Source organism: Hyperolius riggenbachi, chromosome 7 (assembly GCF_040937935.1).
Source record: "Hyperolius riggenbachi isolate aHypRig1 chromosome 7, aHypRig1.pri, whole genome shotgun sequence".
NCBI lineage: Eukaryota > Metazoa > Chordata > Amphibia > Anura > Hyperoliidae > Hyperolius > Hyperolius riggenbachi.
The window spans coordinates 237,977,513-237,994,968 of NC_090652.1; positions in this window are offsets into that span (position 1 = coordinate 237,977,513).

Consider the following 17,456-nt stretch of genomic DNA (forward strand, 5'->3'; position numbering starts at 1 on the left):
TGCCTGAAACAAACATGCAGCTACTCTTGTCAGATTTCGTCAGAAACATGTTGGCATCTTCTTGTTGGCACAGACGTCAACAAGAAGAGGGCTAGGATCCTCTTGTTGTTGGCATCGCTCCCCCCCCCTGCCCCCGTACTTGTTCAGATTTGCTGTGCATGCATGAAGGCACTCATCCATTCATGCTACACTATATTAGTGCAGCCATGCACACCTATGCGCAGTACAGCTGTGCACGTACATGGAGAGGAGTGCAGGTATAATGACATATCTGACTAACTCTTGGCTTATTATCATTGTCTCTCCTCCCCTCTCCATTCTACAATACAGGCTGCTTGGTTATAGCCAAGCAGCATGTCTGTATAGTGCTCATGCCCTGAACCGTCACCCTAGTAATCCATGCACGATGAATAAGGAAGGCAATGGATGGAGGAGCACCTACTAAAGATCAGAGGGTACTTTGTGCGTCCAGGACCTCAGCCCAGAGTACCTCTGTAGACTATATAACCACTAAAATCCAGGAGTCAGCATCATGTAATATCTGTAAAGGACAAGGGGGAAAGGGAGGGTGAGGGGAGAGAGCAATCAATAGACAATTTGAGAAAACTGGTTAGCCAACCGTGGAATAGTGATGCTCGGATACCCCCAATCACGAATTCGAGTAAATCCGGCCACGGCAGAATAGAAATCTGGATATGCCGTGATTGTGATCCGGATTTGAATTGGAGCTCCGGATTTGACTCAGATTTTAGCCGTGATTACATGTAGGATCCGTGATCACAGATTTGACTTTAACGTTAATAGCAAAGCCCCCATACATTTTCTCAAAAACTATAAGGTCTTTTTGAAAAATAAATTCCTCTTGTTCCCAATATTCTTCTTAACATATCTGGCAAATTTGGTGTGTCTACCATGTAAGGGGGCTTTGCTATTAACCACTAAAGTTGGCGAGTTTTCAGGTGATAATCACAGATATTTTTCCCGTGATCACAGGCCGAATACTTGGAATAATGGCTGAATGCGTGATTGACTGCAGTGATCAATTCCTGATCACGGATTTGGATCACGATGTCAAATAGTGAAAAAATTCTCGTGAATCACGGCTATGCCGTGATCACGGATTGTATCTGAGCAACACAACCGTGGAATAATATCACCTGAGATTCTTGCCGATTAGCCCATATGGGTTGGTCGGCTGAAGAGCTTTTTTCCCACTCAGAACCGGGGACCAGGTCTTTCCAGCCATCTTCCTCCACAGGGGGCTAATCGGCAAAAATCTCAGGTCTGTGCCTTTTGCCCTTGTCCTTTACAGATATCCTCGCCACTCAGGAGGAACAGCACCAACTAACACGCTTTGCCTATACTTTACATCTATTGCCAAGATTGCTCCCTCTGTCAAGTACAGAGGTCAAACAACAATGTCTTCCTCAGCATCATGTAATAATTATGGCTTTTTATTATAACATCAAAGTACTAGGCTGACACAACACCACAGCCTGCCATTGCGGGTAGAACAACCTTTATTCAAGAAATCAGCTAGTCCTACCTTTAAAATGTCTCCATTAACCTCCTTAGCGGTAATCCCATAACAGTCTTTGTGTGAAAAAACGTTCAAAAAAATTTGCTATTAGCGGTAACCCTGAGTTTTTTAGGGCCATATGCAGAGCGCAGCAGCGGAGATCTAGATCATTCATCTCCCTGGGATCTGGACGCAGCAGCCCTTCTTCTTTGTATCCTCTGAGGTTCCCCACCCATATATACTCGATTACAAGTCGACCTCGTGTATAAGTCAACTCCAATATTCAACCCTCTTAAGCTGTAATTTTTTATTGACTCAAGAATAATTCTACCCAGCAAAGTTAATAGTTGCACTTGGGGCTCAGGAGTGGTTAATAACTTCCCTGCATACAGTATTTCAGCCATTAACCCCTCCTGTCCCTTAAGTGCAGCCAATACCTCCTCCAGGCCCCCAAGTGCTGCAATTATTCACTCCCTTTTATGCGGCCCAGTATTTCCCCCTGCCCCTTTCCTTGTTAATTGTTGTGGCCAGAACTTTCAGACTTGTGTTTTCTTGGCATTTCCTCTTTTCCTCAAAGCACCACTTACCACAAGTAAATTTATGCAAATGGGAATGTCACTATTAGTACACACATTACTCAGTATACTCAGTGTTGCCTGTGACTCGTGTATAAGCCGACGTCTATACTTTTATGAAGTGAATCAGACCTAAATTTCTAGACTTATACTCAAGTATACACAGTATATGGCTAGACTGCTGTCACATGATGACAGACGGTGATCACAGCATAGAGCGCACCCAAGAGGACAAGATGAAGATGTGCAGCACGTGGCCGGAACCTGGGAAGGAGAGTGATCTACAGACGCTCTCTGGCTACCTATACTGAGGTTAGAACTCTCTGGCTAGTGCAACTGGGGCGATAACTTTCTGGCTATCTACACTGGAAGGGTGGGGGGAAATGTTTGGCAACCTATAATGAGGCGGGGGACACTCTTTGCCTACCTGTACTTGGGGGACCTCTCTGGCTATCTATACGGGAAGGAGGGGGCACTCTCTGGCTACTCATAACAGGGGGCACAATCTTGCTACCTATGCTGGGGCCACTCACTGGCTACCTAACCTGGGAGGGGTAGATCCTGGCTACCTCCTAGTTTAAGGACAGCTTTGCACATGAAAAATTAAAAATACTTCTCGGTGCGTGTGGAGAAGAAGAATAGTGTATACTCACCTCCTCTATGCAGAATGGTCTTTCAGTGTCTGTGTCCCGATCTCAGGGCTGTTTTTAGTCATAGGCAAACCAGGCAGATGCCTGGATTTGCAGCTGTAGGAGGGGGCACCACAGAGCTAGTCTTATCACACTGTACTTTATGGAGTTCATATAGCCAAATGCTGGTTCCATATGGTAATTCCAGATGGTAATTTTAACTGCTGAATGGGCACTGCTGTGGCGATAGTTGCAACTCTAACCATTAAAGACCCAGGCTGTATACAAACAGTAATTTTTAAAATTACTGTTTGTTACATCGGTTCAGTGGTTTGAGCCACTGAGATGTATATGGCCTAGTAATAATTTGTGTATGCTTTACAACCTTATTTTGAAAAACAACATTATTTGGATGTAAGCTATCAATTTGATATTAGTGCCTACAAAACTAATTGTGAAAAATATCTTGTGAAAAATAAGAGCATAAACTACAGGTTTATGCACTTATTTTTCACAAGATTGGGGTAGAGAGACAAACGGTGCCTTGCCTGGAGTGCCAAAATGGCCAGACACAGCCCTGCCCAATGTCCAAAGCCAGGTTATGACTGTAATGTTCTTCTTTCTCTGGGCACTACCCTACTCTACATTAAATTACTGCTGAAACCACAATCTCTGTACTGCAATAGAAGAGATCAACAGTGGGCTGCAGACATTTATAGACCTCACAGAATTCAGAGTTTCAAGGAAAAGGTAAGTATTCAATGTTCTCCCTCCGACAGGAATTCTATTTTAAGAATTTCTATGTTTGCCCGTATGATTACCAACGCATGAATTACTCAGAGAAAAGCAAACAGTGCAGATCTGTGGGAGTAATTGCTAATGTTCACTTTAATACCCAAGGAAATTTGTGGAGGTAGAAATACCAATATAACTGTTGCCAGGTCTTCTTTTTAAAAATTCAAATTGCCTGGTATTCATCCCGTTCTTTTGGTATGGGTAGAGTCATAGTCAGATACCTGGAACAAGAATGCAGCCGCTGGAGTCAGAATACCTGACCTCTCATCCAAGATAAACTAAAATCCTCTATACAGGATCTTCTCAAAAAAATTAGCATATTGTGATAAAGTTCATTATTTTCTGTAATGTACTGATAAACTTTAGACTTTCATATATTTTAGATTCATTACACACAACTGAAGTAGTTCAAAGCCTTTTATTGTTTTAATATTGATGATTTTGGCATACAGCTCATGAAAACCCCAAATTCCTATCTCAAAAAATTAGCATATCATGATAAGGTTCTCTAAACGAGCTAGTAACCTAATCATCTGAATCAACTAATTAACTCTAAACACCTGCAAAATATTCCTGAGGCTTTTAAAAACTCCCAGCCTGGTTCATTACTCAAAACCGCAATCATGGGTAAGACTGCCGACCTGACTGCTGTCCAGAAGGCCATCATTGACACCCTCAAGCAAGAGGGTAAGACACAGAAAGAAATTTCTGAACGAATAGGCTGTTCCCATAGTGCTGTATCAAGGCACCTCAATGGGAAGTCTGTGGGAAGGAAAAAGTGTGTCAGAAAACGCTGCACAATAAGAAGAGGTGACCGGACCCTGAGGAAGATTGTAGAGATGGACCGATTCTAGACCTTGGGGGACCTGTGGAAGCAGTGGACTGAGTCTGGAGTAGAAACATCCAGAGCCACCGTGTACAGGCGTGTGCAGGAAATGGGCTACAGGTGCCGCATTCCCCAGGTAAAGCCACTTTTGAACCAGAAACAGTGGCAGAAGAGCCTGACCTGTACTTGACACTGGACTTCAGGCATTTTGGCATTTCCCTCTCCCCAGTCTTCCTCCAGACTCGGGCACCTTGATTTCCGAATGACATCCAAATGTTGCTTTCATCCGAAAAAAGTACTTTGGACCACTGAGCAACAGTCCAGTGCTGCTTCTCTGTAGCCCAGGTCAGGCGCTTCTGCCGCTGTTTCTGGTTCAAAAGTGGCTTTACCTGGGGAATGCGGCACCTGTAGCCCATTTCCTGCACACGCCTGTACACGGTGGCTCTGGATGTTTCTACTCCAGACTCAGTCCACTGCTTCCACAGGTCCCCCAAGGTCTGGAATCGGTCCATCTCTACAATCTTCCTCAGGGTCCGGTCACCTCTTCTTATTGTGCAGCGTTTTCTGACACACTTTTTCCTTCCCACAGACTTCCCACTGAGGTGCCTTGATACAGCACTATGGGAACAGCCTATTCGTTCAGAAATTTCTTTCTGTGTCTTACCCTCTTGCTTGAGGGTGTCAATGATGGCCTTCTGGACAGCAGTCAGGTCGGCAGTCTTACCCATGATTGGGGTTTTGAGTAATGAACCAGGCTGGGAGTTTTTAAAAGCCTCAGGAATCTTTTGCAGGTGTTTAGAGTTAATTAGTTGATTCAGATGATTAGGCTACTAGCTTGTTTAGAGAACCTTTTCATGATATGCTAATTTTTTGAGATAGGAATTTTGGGTTTTCATGAGCTGTATGCCAAAATCATCAATATTAAAACAATAAAAGGCTTTGAACTACTTCAGTTGTGTGTAATGAATCTAAAATATATGAAAGTCTAAAGTTTATCAGTACATTACAGAAAATAATGAACTTTATCACAATATGCTAATTTTTTGAGAAGATCCTGTAGATGTTATAATTTATGCCATGTTGGGTAAAAAGCTAAAGGACAATTCCTGATGTTATAGGCTGAAAAGGATAGGATGGGTATGTCTCTCAGCTAGCACCTTACAGTGCCAGCTGAAAACATACAGGGAATGGAGGTGGTTCATTCCATGTAGTTCAGGTTGGCTTGCATGAAACATCTGACTATGGCCAGTTTCTTCTGCTGTACAGTTTTCACTTGTTACAGTCTAACCCCAAGTGGGTGTTATGGCCTCTCCCAGATTGCAGGGTACAAGGAGCACCCAGTATTCACTATGGCACGGTGCAAAACAGTTTGGGTGAACATCCTTAGTGAGCCCCATACTTTTGTTGCTGAGGAATCTCAGGTTGTGGCTTTCAGTATTGGCTTATTGCCATCTGAATGGAACTTAAGAGGTTGTTGTGGGAGACTTCAATGAGTTGAGGACAAGCAGATAGGCAACACTGGACTCAGGTTATGGTGGACAAGTCTAGGTCAATGCAGTGGGGAGTGAGAATTTGGGGCTTGTTAGGTAGAGATGGGCCAAACTGTTCTGCCAGTCAATAATTTGCGGCGAACAAGGCTAATACACGTTCGCCCCCTCAGGCTAATACATATAGTGCTTGATTTGCCCCCTATACATTATAATGGAGACAAATTTTGAGCCCCTCACCCTAGAGTCATCAGACACATGGCAATCAGCTATCCCTCCCTCCTAGATTGCCCCCCCCCACCCCCCACCGATCAGAAAGCCAGCACAGAAGTAATTTTTCAGTCTGTGTTTGGCTTCTGTGCTAGGCAGATGAGGACAGTGTGTTGCTGACAGGGAGAGAGTTAGGTAGGCCTGTGTTCTGTGTCCTCAGTGCAGATTCTTGCTGCTACCACATTGTCCTGAACAGCTAAGCCCTTCTTGGGGCTGATACATTATTTTTCTTGCTCTTGTATTGCTCTTCTGTGGCCAGTGCACAAGTTATCTGTTTGGAGAGAGGTCTGCTGGTCCTAGTAGTGCGCTGACCATAACCCAACAGTCCTTCACACCACTACTGGCATCTAGTATCCACTGCTGCCCCCTGTATAAGGCCTCGGTACAGAACCATGTTTTTTGATCACTTAACTATCATTGAACTACCTCAGCCTTACCGTAGAGGCTGGAAAACCGTGATCGCCTGCACTCCCATGATTGTGCGTACAAGCACGGTGGCTACTACACACCTACGCAGGGACTTTTTCCCACCACTTTTGGGGGAGAAAAAGTATGTCTTATGGTCCAAAAAACAAGGTCGTTTTATGCTTTTGTCTAGTTATTACTATGTGCAGTATTGGCGTACTTGCATGTTGCGTTTCATTAGCCTTGGCGACGGTTACTTCCATGTTGATAGCCAGATGTTTATATGGTACCTCATTTCTGCCTTTAAGGAGGATGGCATACATCCAACTCTATGGCAACAGCGGGACTTGTGCAAGTGGCTAGGATTTTGTAATGCCGTAGGATGCAGCCATGCAGCCTTACAATATGGATGCCGAGCAATGACCTCCCCTCCTGCAACCAGGTGTAAGTTGATCTTCTTTCTTCTTTATGGATGCCTGATGGATGGTTCTATAGTGTTAGACTTTGGACGACCAATAGGCATTAGAGGAGTGACCAATTTGTACCAGCTTTCAGCAGTTCCCCATCAGGTCTGTTCATTTACATGCTGTATTTGGTTGGCTGATTAGAAAACTGGCTGCACTATATAAGGATATCACACTGCATTAAGTGTTGTGCTGTGTGGTGTGAACAAGAGCAAGGGAGGCTTGAAACGGTGGGCCATAACTACTGTAACAGCACCCTGTCATTTGAGTGCTGTTCTACATTTCTTGTGGATTCTATGCTTGTGTCTTGACAGCATTGAGGAGATTTGTAATACCAATTGTGATATTAAAAGTGCCCATAAATTATTCGTTTTGATTGATTTCCGGCCAAAATCGATTGAAAGTATCGATCAGGCATTCTGAAAAGTCTCGATTGCAACGGCTCGATCAGGTGTGGGGCAGTAACGGCATTCAATTTTTCGACCGACTGACAGACCCCAAGGCCCATGGTGAGTGTTGTATGCTCGCCTGTTATGCAAATCCTCTCCTCCTCCCGTAGCTTTCTTAATTGTCACTGCAAGCGCCTCTACCACATGACACTGGCGCATGTAGTGACAAGGCAAGGATTTTCGCTAGTGTGACAGGTGAGCTTTCAACTCACCATGGGCATGGGGATGGATGAACACATACACTTAGGGGGGTGGCCTGGCAGGCGGCGCTGGCAATGCTAGGATGATTTCCAAAAATTTAACTGACATATATTGGAAATCTGCCTGGAGTGTGGGGACAGGCAATAGAGTCCTCTCTGAACAGATTTGATCAGAGAGAGATCTGTCTGATGGTCGATATTGAGGGCAGATCGAGAGGTGTATGGCCACCCTAAGACACACATATATCACACAAATAGTTAATTTATATTCCTGTGTCCCTCTCTCAGTTCCAATATGTGTTTGTCCTTGGGCTAATGGGGCAACGTTAAACATCTTGGGAACGCCTTCATTTGTATTATCTTTACTTGGGATGTTTTATATGACTTGTAATGTTGAAAATTTAAATAAAAACTATTGTTGAAACAAAAAAACATCTTGGGAACTAGGTTAAAGTTTTGGAACGGCTACCCATTTCCCTGTAAGCCATGCTCAAAAAGATTGGGCTTATTTTTACCTGTCATGCCTGTATAGTGCAACGTGAGGTGACATGTCTGCTGGAGCTCTTTTTAGTTACTCCTGCTAACTGCCTGAGGAAGCTGGTGAAATACCTGCAAAACGCGTTGCACTATTTTGTGGAGTGTACAATAAAGTTTTGCCAAAATCAGACAATCCGAGTCTGCAATGGGATTTTACATGCAATTCCAATTTTTGATGCAATTTAAAAAGTCCTGCATGCTGTGTTTTTTTTTTTTGTTTTTTTTTTACTTTTTTCTTCTTGTGTTGCTAGCATCCAGTGGGAATTGGAAATAGGAATCAGAAATAGGAATTGCAATTTGCAGTGTAAAAGAAGCCTGAAGGAAATACATGGTGGACTCTACCAGAATAAAATAATATTAGTTGATTTTCTGCATGGAATTACTGTAAAATTACAGTAAAGCTACATATACACTTTTAATTACTTGCAGGGTTTGGGAGTCGATTTGGGTGCCTGATGCAGCTAGTAGCCGATACACTACTACATAGTAATTAATGATTGGCTACAACTATTGGACATTGGGTCCCGGGGTTTTGAGGATCGTTTTTGACACTTATCGGGGGTGGGCTATAGTTGGGTGGAGGGGGTTTAAGGTTAGGCACTTACAGGGGAGGTTATGGTTTGGCATTAGGTGGGAATTAGGCACCTACAGGGGGCGGTTAGGGTTAAGCATTTATAGTGGAGGTTTCAAGTGAGAATGAGTGGCCGGTTCTGCATAGTAAAATATCGGTAATCTACATGATCAATATTTATTAGTACCACCCAGCGCCCAACTCATGCGGCGCCACAGCAAAACATATTCCTCTGGGATCACTCGGGCATCAAACGTCACCAAAGGTGCAGCATGCCAGATCCTAAGGCGATGTTGGGGGGCTCCTGTAAACGTTAGATTTGCCGCACTCAGGACACTTTTTATTGGCTACCCCAGGCAAGTTTAATCTAGCATGTGTGTGCAGCTAAAGGGCCTGTACACACTGCTGTGCTTGCGCTGCACTTTTAAAATCGCATTTAAATTTTAATTCGAAAAGCCTTCATGAAAATAGAATATCGCATTGCTCCAGTGTGTACAGGTCTTCAAAATGCAAAAATGCATGCAATTTTAAAAGCGCAGCGCAAGCGCAGCAGTGTGTACAGGCACTAAAGTAAACTTCCAGACTAAAAATCTACTCAGCAGCACTGAAAAGGCTTGGTGTTTCTTTAACAGTTTCACGGCATCAGAACTTTGTTTTTCTTACCCAAGCCTCATTTTTAGCTGCACAGAAGCTAAGCTCCGCCCCATCAAAGAAATCTGCCCAGACATTTTTCCCCTGATGCTGTGCAAAGCATGATGGGATTTCTAATGTTGCTCTCCTTCTGCTGTTTTGGCGCAAATTTGTTTTTTTTTTATTTTGAATTTGAGATTTGAAGCCTAGTGCGCGCAGCTGGGAGGGGTGATCAGGACTAGTGTTGGGAGAACAGTGTTCGCCACTGTTCGGGTTCTGCAGAACATCACCCTATTCGGGTGATGTTCGAATTCGGCCGAACACCTGATGGTGTTCGGCCAAACCGTTCAGGTTCGCCCGAACTACTAAATGCCCAGCCGAACAGGGCCGAACAGGTGGTACTTCCGCCCTTTCTCTGACCTCACGTCCTCTACGTGATGACGCATACGAGGGTACGCGTGACGCGTACCCTCGTATGCAGAGGACGTGAGGTCAGAGAAAGGGCGGAAGTATCACAAGGGTACTACCGCTGAACCGCCCGCTGCCTGGCCTCAACGCGTCATACTCGGACTCCTCCTCCTCATTCACACCACTGCCAGCCAGCCACTGCAGCAGCCACCACCGGTAATATTTAACTTTACGCCAACTTTTTTATGGGGAAGCGGGCAGAGGGGGGAGCGCTAGCGGAGGGGGTGGGGGGAATTTCCGACCCCCCCCCGCGATCGGGGCATGCTCCCCCCTTATGCCTGCGACCCCATAGGGGGGCCGTATTGCGGCATGTTCGGGTCCCCATTGACTTGCATTGAGTTCGGGGTTCGGGCCGAACATGCCGAACATCTGGCCCATGTTCGGCCTGTTCGGCCCGAACCCGAACATCCAGGTGTTCGCCCATCACTAATCAGGACAGTTGGAACTGTGCCTCATGCTCCCTGTCACCTCCTTTCAACCAAAAAGATGACTGCCCCAATTAATCACAAACATTTGCCTGTTCTTTTAAAACAGGGTGGGTAACAGATTATATTACCTATCTATTTTAAATAACATAACTAATGTAACTTAATGACAGTGGGCTCGATTCACAAAGCAGTGATAACCCAGTTAAAGACTTTAGGCGTGATAACCATTTTATCATGCCTAAACCCAGTTTAGGCATGATAAGTTTAGGCATGATAAGTTTAGGCAAAGTCCCGCGTAACAAACACAAAAGTGACAGCTGCGGTGGACAGCGATACCACCGCAGCTGCCTCCATTTCTATGCCTAGCAGTCTGTCCGGTCATCGGGCGTCTAGCATGCCGAGGACGGGGTTGTCAGCAGCACATAGGGTTGCAATATCGTGTGCGCGCGCGTACAGGCGAGACCTTTATGCTGGAAGGAGGCGTGTCAGCTGACCGGTCGGTTGGCTGACATCAGAGGAGACGCTCGGCGCTCCTCGTTGGTTGATGAGAAGGGGCTTGCCGGAGGGGTCTCCTCTGCTTCTTAAGCCTCTCGGAATCACTCGCAACTTGTCTGCTGTTGCGAATACTTCATGTTAGCGCTCAGACCTTAGATAGATCCGGTGTGCTTTGATCCAGGAGGAAACCAGGGATTTCACACAGTGTTAGGATTTTGATAGCCATAATCATTATTTAATATTGTATTATCTGTGTATGACTCTTGTTTGTTCTGAGTATTCTTACTCTCAGTGATTCTGTACTTCTGCCCATCTGATCTCGTTGCTGACTCTGCCTGTTATAACCTTCTTGCCTTTGTCTTCTGACTTTGTACCGTATCTGCCAGTCTGTTGCCAAACTCGTTTAGTCTGACTACTCAGTCTTGTCTCTGGTGAGGGGTTCAGTACTGTTAGTGCCCACCAGCTCCTCTGGTGTGGCATTGCTAAACCTATCAGTACTACTGTTGCACCAAGCACAATACTTCACTATCACAGTAACTGTCTGTATACTTGTATTATTCGTGATTCTGCAGATCATCATATAATCAGGTATATATCTGCATTATAGGTGATACTGCAGATCACCTAATAATCAGAATTCTGTTACTTCCTCACACCAATCGTTACACTAACCCAGTTGGTGCTATAGTTATCATGCCTAAGCTTATCATGCCTAAACTTATCACGCCTAAACTTATCACGCCTAAACTTATCATGCCTAAACTTATCATGCCTAAACTGAGTTTAGGCGTGATAAGGGGCATTTAACCAGCGTGCTAACAGTTTGCACCGCTTTGTGAATCAGGCCCAGTATATTTGTTTAGGCTGAAGTTCCCCTTGAACAAAGGCTCTCTGTTTTACTTTTGTAGAAAATAGAAGTACAACCAGTGAATATTCTTAAAATATATAAATACAATTGTTCAATAGGCCAATAGTTCCTCTACAAACTGAGGGAAACAATAACAATGTTGACTTGTCTTTATAATGTGCCTCTGTGTGATTTAGCGCATGGTATATGTTGAAGTTCTTGTTTTCCTGAGTGCGATGGAGCATAAATATGGTAATGTAACGTAAAATCTAGCCACGTCTAAATCATATGCATATCCCAGCTGCTTCATTCCACTAGTTTCCTTTTAATCCATATATATAAATATATCTATGCATTTCCATTGAATAAAGTGATGATTATTTGCTGTATATTAATGATATCAGACAAGTTTGTCAATAACGCATCAAATGTTAAACACTGGTTTATACTAATGAGGGAGGAATTATGTGATGGAAAAATCATCAACTTTGCTAATGGTGTCCCACAGGCATCATTAAGGCAACCATCCGTAAATGATGTTAAGAAGGGCAATGCGAGAGATCTCGCGCTTTCTATCAGGGTATATGTTGCGTTGTTGGAGATTACATATTCTTCAACAGCATTGACTGTAACTCACTGTATGCTGGAGTGCAGAGTGTCTCACATACTGGTGTGTAATTGCTTTAAGGGGTATGATATTGTGTTCTTTGTCTTAAAAAAAAAATGGAACGTTTATGTATTTTTTTTGTAAGCAACTTGTTTATTTTTAAATATGTGTTAATTTTTTTAATACATGTTTTCAAGAAACCTGTATATAGGGGTGTAACAACAGCCTATGAGGCCCCCCTTGTCATGGGGCCCCATGGAATTTAAACTTCTCACCACCGTACCCGATCCCCCCCACGCACACACCTTGCACTGACATGCATGCAGAATAGTGCAGGAACCGCAGTATTACTGTATTTACCTGCTCCAGTGCTCCTGGTCTCCTCTGTGCATCACAGCCAGCCACACACTTTTGGCTGCTATTCGCCGGCTCTCGATCACCTGACTCATCCACATCCGTCATGTGATCGGGAGCCAGCGAATGGCAGCAGAAAGTGTGTGGCTGCGAAGCATGGTAAACATGCCTGTGCTACTCTGCATGTGGGTAAGGAGAGGGAGGAGGTGTGGGCCCCCACCAGTCCCCCCAGCAGTTTCATGGTTTGCAGGGGCTGATACACCCCTGTCTGCATTGCTATCTGAGTGGTTTTATACACTCTGTAATGCCACCCAAGTATTTTTATTTGCTTGATTTCTGGATTTGTGCCTCTCGTTTTATGTCCACATGGACCACCAATCGATCCTATACATTAAAACGAGATAAAAGTCTACTTATAAAGTGGAAGTTTATTTATTTTTGTAAACTTTATTCTAAGACTTTGATGCCATAACTCCTCTTCAGCGTGTCCAGTTATTATTATTTTTATTTATAGAGTGCCAACATATTCCATATCGCTGTACAACATGCAAAACATATTGAGGAGCATAGATACATGAGCAGTTCAACATGCTGTAAAATCAGGGCAAGCAGTGACACAAGTACAGATACATACAATTGATGTGTAGTTTGAATAATATAATCAATACTGATAGATGTTCTTTTGATAAATTGCACAGAAACAGGAAACACAAAGAGGGAGTCTCTGCCCTTGTGAGCTTACAATCTAGAGGGTAGTGGGGCTGAGACACTGGGGAGTAGACAAAGGGGTTAACAGATGAGGCAGTGAGCTTTAAAGTCTAGCTTTAGCAAATTATAAGCCTGTCTGAAAAGGTGTCTTGAGGTTACGTTTGAAAATTTCCAGGCTCGGAGCATGACGGATAGGCTGTGGGAGAGAGTTCCAAACAGGGGCGTAGCAATAGGGGTTGCAGAGGTTGCGACCGCATCGGGGCCCTTGGGCCAGAGGGGCCCCGGAGGGCCCTCCCTCAATGACAGTATTAGCTTTCTATTGGTCCTGTGCTCATAATAATCACTTCTATAGATACTTTGAATAGTAGTAATCATTAATAAGCTGTTCCCCATCCCCTTCTTGCACCTCTGACACTGTAGTTGCCATAGGTAGGTGTTGGTACGCTGTATCAATTGTTATGTATAAAGTGCTTGGGGGGGGGGGGGCATTTTAAAACTTGCATTGGGGCCCACAGCTCCATGGCTACTCCACTTCCAAAGGAGAGGTTAAACTCGTGAGAAGTCCTGGATGCAAGAGTGAGAGGAGGTGACCAAGCTGGATAACAAGAGGGTTTTTTTGGAGGAGCAAAAATTCCTGGGATGGATGATATCTGGGGATTAATGGAGGGGATAGCCGATTTAGAGCTTTGTATAATAGTGTAAGGAGTGTGAACTGGATCCTTTGGGTGATTGGTAGCCAATGGAGGGATTGGCAGCATCAGAGGAGTGGGAGGAGAGGTGGATGAGATGAGCTGCAGAGTTCAGTAGGGACTGGAGAGGTGCCACAGAGTAGGGTATTATAGTAATCAATTCAAGACTAGACATGATTAGAACATGTACAAGCATTTTAGTAGTCTCTTGGGTAAGGAAGGGACGACTTACAGTTCTACTTATTATAATTAGCCGATGTTAAGCCTGATTCACATACTGTTGGTAAAATCACTATGGCAACCCTTACATTACCCATGGACTGCAGGTTGCACTTATTGCGCAAGGTGCAATACCCCGCGCATGTTAGTACCAGTAATATTGCCTTGTGCTTCCTGCACATGGTACTATTATAAGCAGTATGAGAATCAGGCCCATTGAAACATATGTACCTGGTTGATCATTGACCATCTTGGAGTCTTACCTGGTGGTGCATGACATCTGTTGCTATAACCATGATTTCTGTTATAGCTTCATTGAATTTCATGCAATATCTGAGCAGTTCCCCATTCTAGATATTCAAGCTTTCTTGTAGCTTATTAGTAGTTTGTCCGAAAAACAACAAGGTCGTTGTAATGGCAGCTGCGGCGAGCGGCCTCCACGGAGGTGGTCTGGGGGGGGGGAAGCGTTCGCCGCAGCCGCCTCTGTGCCTCTCCCCGTCTTCTCGGTGTGTAGGACACCAAGGACGGGGCTTTCCTCCGCACACAGGGTCGCTGTCTTGCGTGGGCGCACACAGACAGGACCTTTATTCGGGGAAGAGAGGCGTCAGCTGACCTGCTGGTCGACTGACGTCAGAGGAGTTCCACGGCGCCCAGGATTGGCTGAGCTAGAGGGGCGTGCCAGTTGGATCTCCTCTGCTTCGTAAGCCTCTGGGCTTCAGTTGAGCTTTGTCTGTTGTCGTGAATACTTGCGTGTTAGCGTGCAGACCTTAGGCTAGTTCCCTGGTGTTGATGCTACGGATTTCACACTTAGTCTAGGATATTGCTATTTGCTACTGTTTATTATAGACTAGTTCCCGGGTTTTGATGCCAAGGATTTCACACCAGATTAGGATATTGTCTACTGTATTTGCTCTCCTGTGTATGACTCTTGGCTGTTTCCTCTGACTCTGATCCGGCTTTCTGATCCTGTACTTTTGCCTATCTGCCTACCCGTTGCTGAACCTCTGCCTGATTACCGATTACTCTCTCGTTTCACGATTCTGTACTGATACTCATCTTCCTGTTGCTGAACCTCTGCCTGATTTCCGTTTACTCTCTTGTCTCACATTTTTGTACCGATACGTACCTTTCTGTTACCGACCCTGGCCTGCCTGACCATTCTACTCGCCAGTGGGCCCTCGCCACTGGTGAGGTGTTTACTGCGCCAGCTCCGCTGCTTAAGCCAGTGGTTCCCAACCTTTTCCGACCCGGGGAACACTTTCTGACCAAATTTTTCTCCGGGGAACGGCGGGGTGGGGGGGGGGGGGGGGGATTGGGGGGGCGGGTGTTTGCGCGACCTAGTGGACAGTGCCGTGCACAGCAGGCTATGGGGGGGGGGGGGGCTGGGGTGCGGCTGCATAGCTAGCCTAGTTGCCCCAGTGTAGGAGGGAGTTTAGTTGCCTCAGTATAGCTAGTATAGTGCCCCAGTATAGCCAGTATAGTGCCCCCAGTATAGCCAGTATAGTGCCCCAGTATAGCCAGAATAGTGCCCCAGTATAGCCAGAATAGTGTCCCAGTATAGCCAGAATAGTGCCCCAGTATAGTGCCCCAGTATAGCCAGAATAGTGCCCCAGTATAGCTAGTATAGTGCCCCAGTATAGCTAGTATAGTGCCCCAGTATAGCCAGTATAGTGCCCCCAGTATAGCTAGTATAGTGCCCCCAGTATAGCCAGAATAGTGCCCCAGTATAGCCAGAATAGTGCCCCAGTATAGCCAGAATAGTGCCCCAGTATAGCTAGTATAGTGCCCCAGTATAGCCAGTATAGTGCCCCCAGTATAGCCAGCATAGTGTCCCAGTATAGTGCCCCAGTATAGCCAGTATAGTGCCCCAGTATAGCCAGTATAGTGCCCCAGTATAGCCAGAATAGTGCCCCAGTATAGCTAGTATAGTGCCCCAGTATAGCCAGAATAGTGCCCCAGTATAGCTAGTATAGTGCCCCAGTATAGCCAGTATAGTGCCCCCAGTATAGCCAGTATAGTGCCCCAGTATAGCCAGAATAGTGCCCCAGTATAGCCAGAATAGTGCCCCAGTATAGCCAGAATAGTGCCCCAGTATAGTGCCCCAGTATAGCCAGAATAGTGCCCCAGTATAGCTAGTATAGTGCCCCAGTATAGCTAGTATAGTGCCCCAGTATAGCTAGTATAGTGCCCCAGTATAGCTAGTATAGTGCCCCAGTATAGCCAGAATAGTGCCCCCAGTATAGCCAGTATAGTGCCCCCAGTATAGCCAGAATAGTGTCCCAGTATAGCCAGAATAGTGCCCCAGTATAGCCAGAATAGTGCCCCAGTATAGCTAGTATAGTGCCCCAGTATAGCCAGTATAGTGCCCCCAGTATAGCCAGTATAGTGCCCCAGTATAGCCAGAATAGTGCCCCCAGTATAGCCAGAATAGTGCCCCAGTATAGCTAGTATAGTGCCCCAGTACAGCCAGTATAGTGCCCCCAGTATAGACAGTATAGTGCCCCAGTATAGCTAGAATAGTGCCCCAGTATAGCCAGTATAGTGCCCCAGTATAGCCAGTATAGTGCCCCCAGTATAGCCAGTATAGTGCCCCAGTATAGCCAGTATAGTGCCCCAGTATAGCCAGTATAGTGCCCCAGTATAGCCAGAATAGTGCCCCAGTATAGCCAGAATAGTGCCCCAGTATAGCTAGTATAGTGCCCCAGTATAGCTAGTATAGTGCCCCAGTATAGCCAGAATAGTGCCCCAGTATAGCCAGTATAGTGCCCCCAGTATAGCCAGTATAGTGCCCCCAGTATAGCCAGAATAGTGCCCCAGTATAGCCAGAATAGTGCCCCAGTATAGCCAGTATAGTGCCCCAGTATAGTGCCTCCAGTATAACCAGTATAGTGCCCCAGTATAGCCAGAATAGTGCCCCAGTATAGCCAGAATAGTGCCCTAGTATAGCCAGTATAGTGCCCCCAGTATAGCCAGTATAGTGCCCCCAGTATAGTGCCCCAGTATAGCCAGAATAGTGCCCCAGTATAGCCAGAATAGTGCCCCAGTATAGCCAGTATAGTGCCCCAGTATAGCTAGTATAGTGCCCTAGTATAGTGCCCCAGTATAGCCAGTATGGGTAGGTGGTGCCCCCCGCCCATCCCCGCCGCTGTTATTACCTTAACAGCTGCCGCTCTCCCCTCTCCAGCGCATGTGTTTATTCAAGGCAAGCAGCGTATCTCCCGGCTGCTCTGTGATGCGACAGGAAGCAGGGCAGCGGCTTCCTGTAGCGGCGATATGTATCGCCG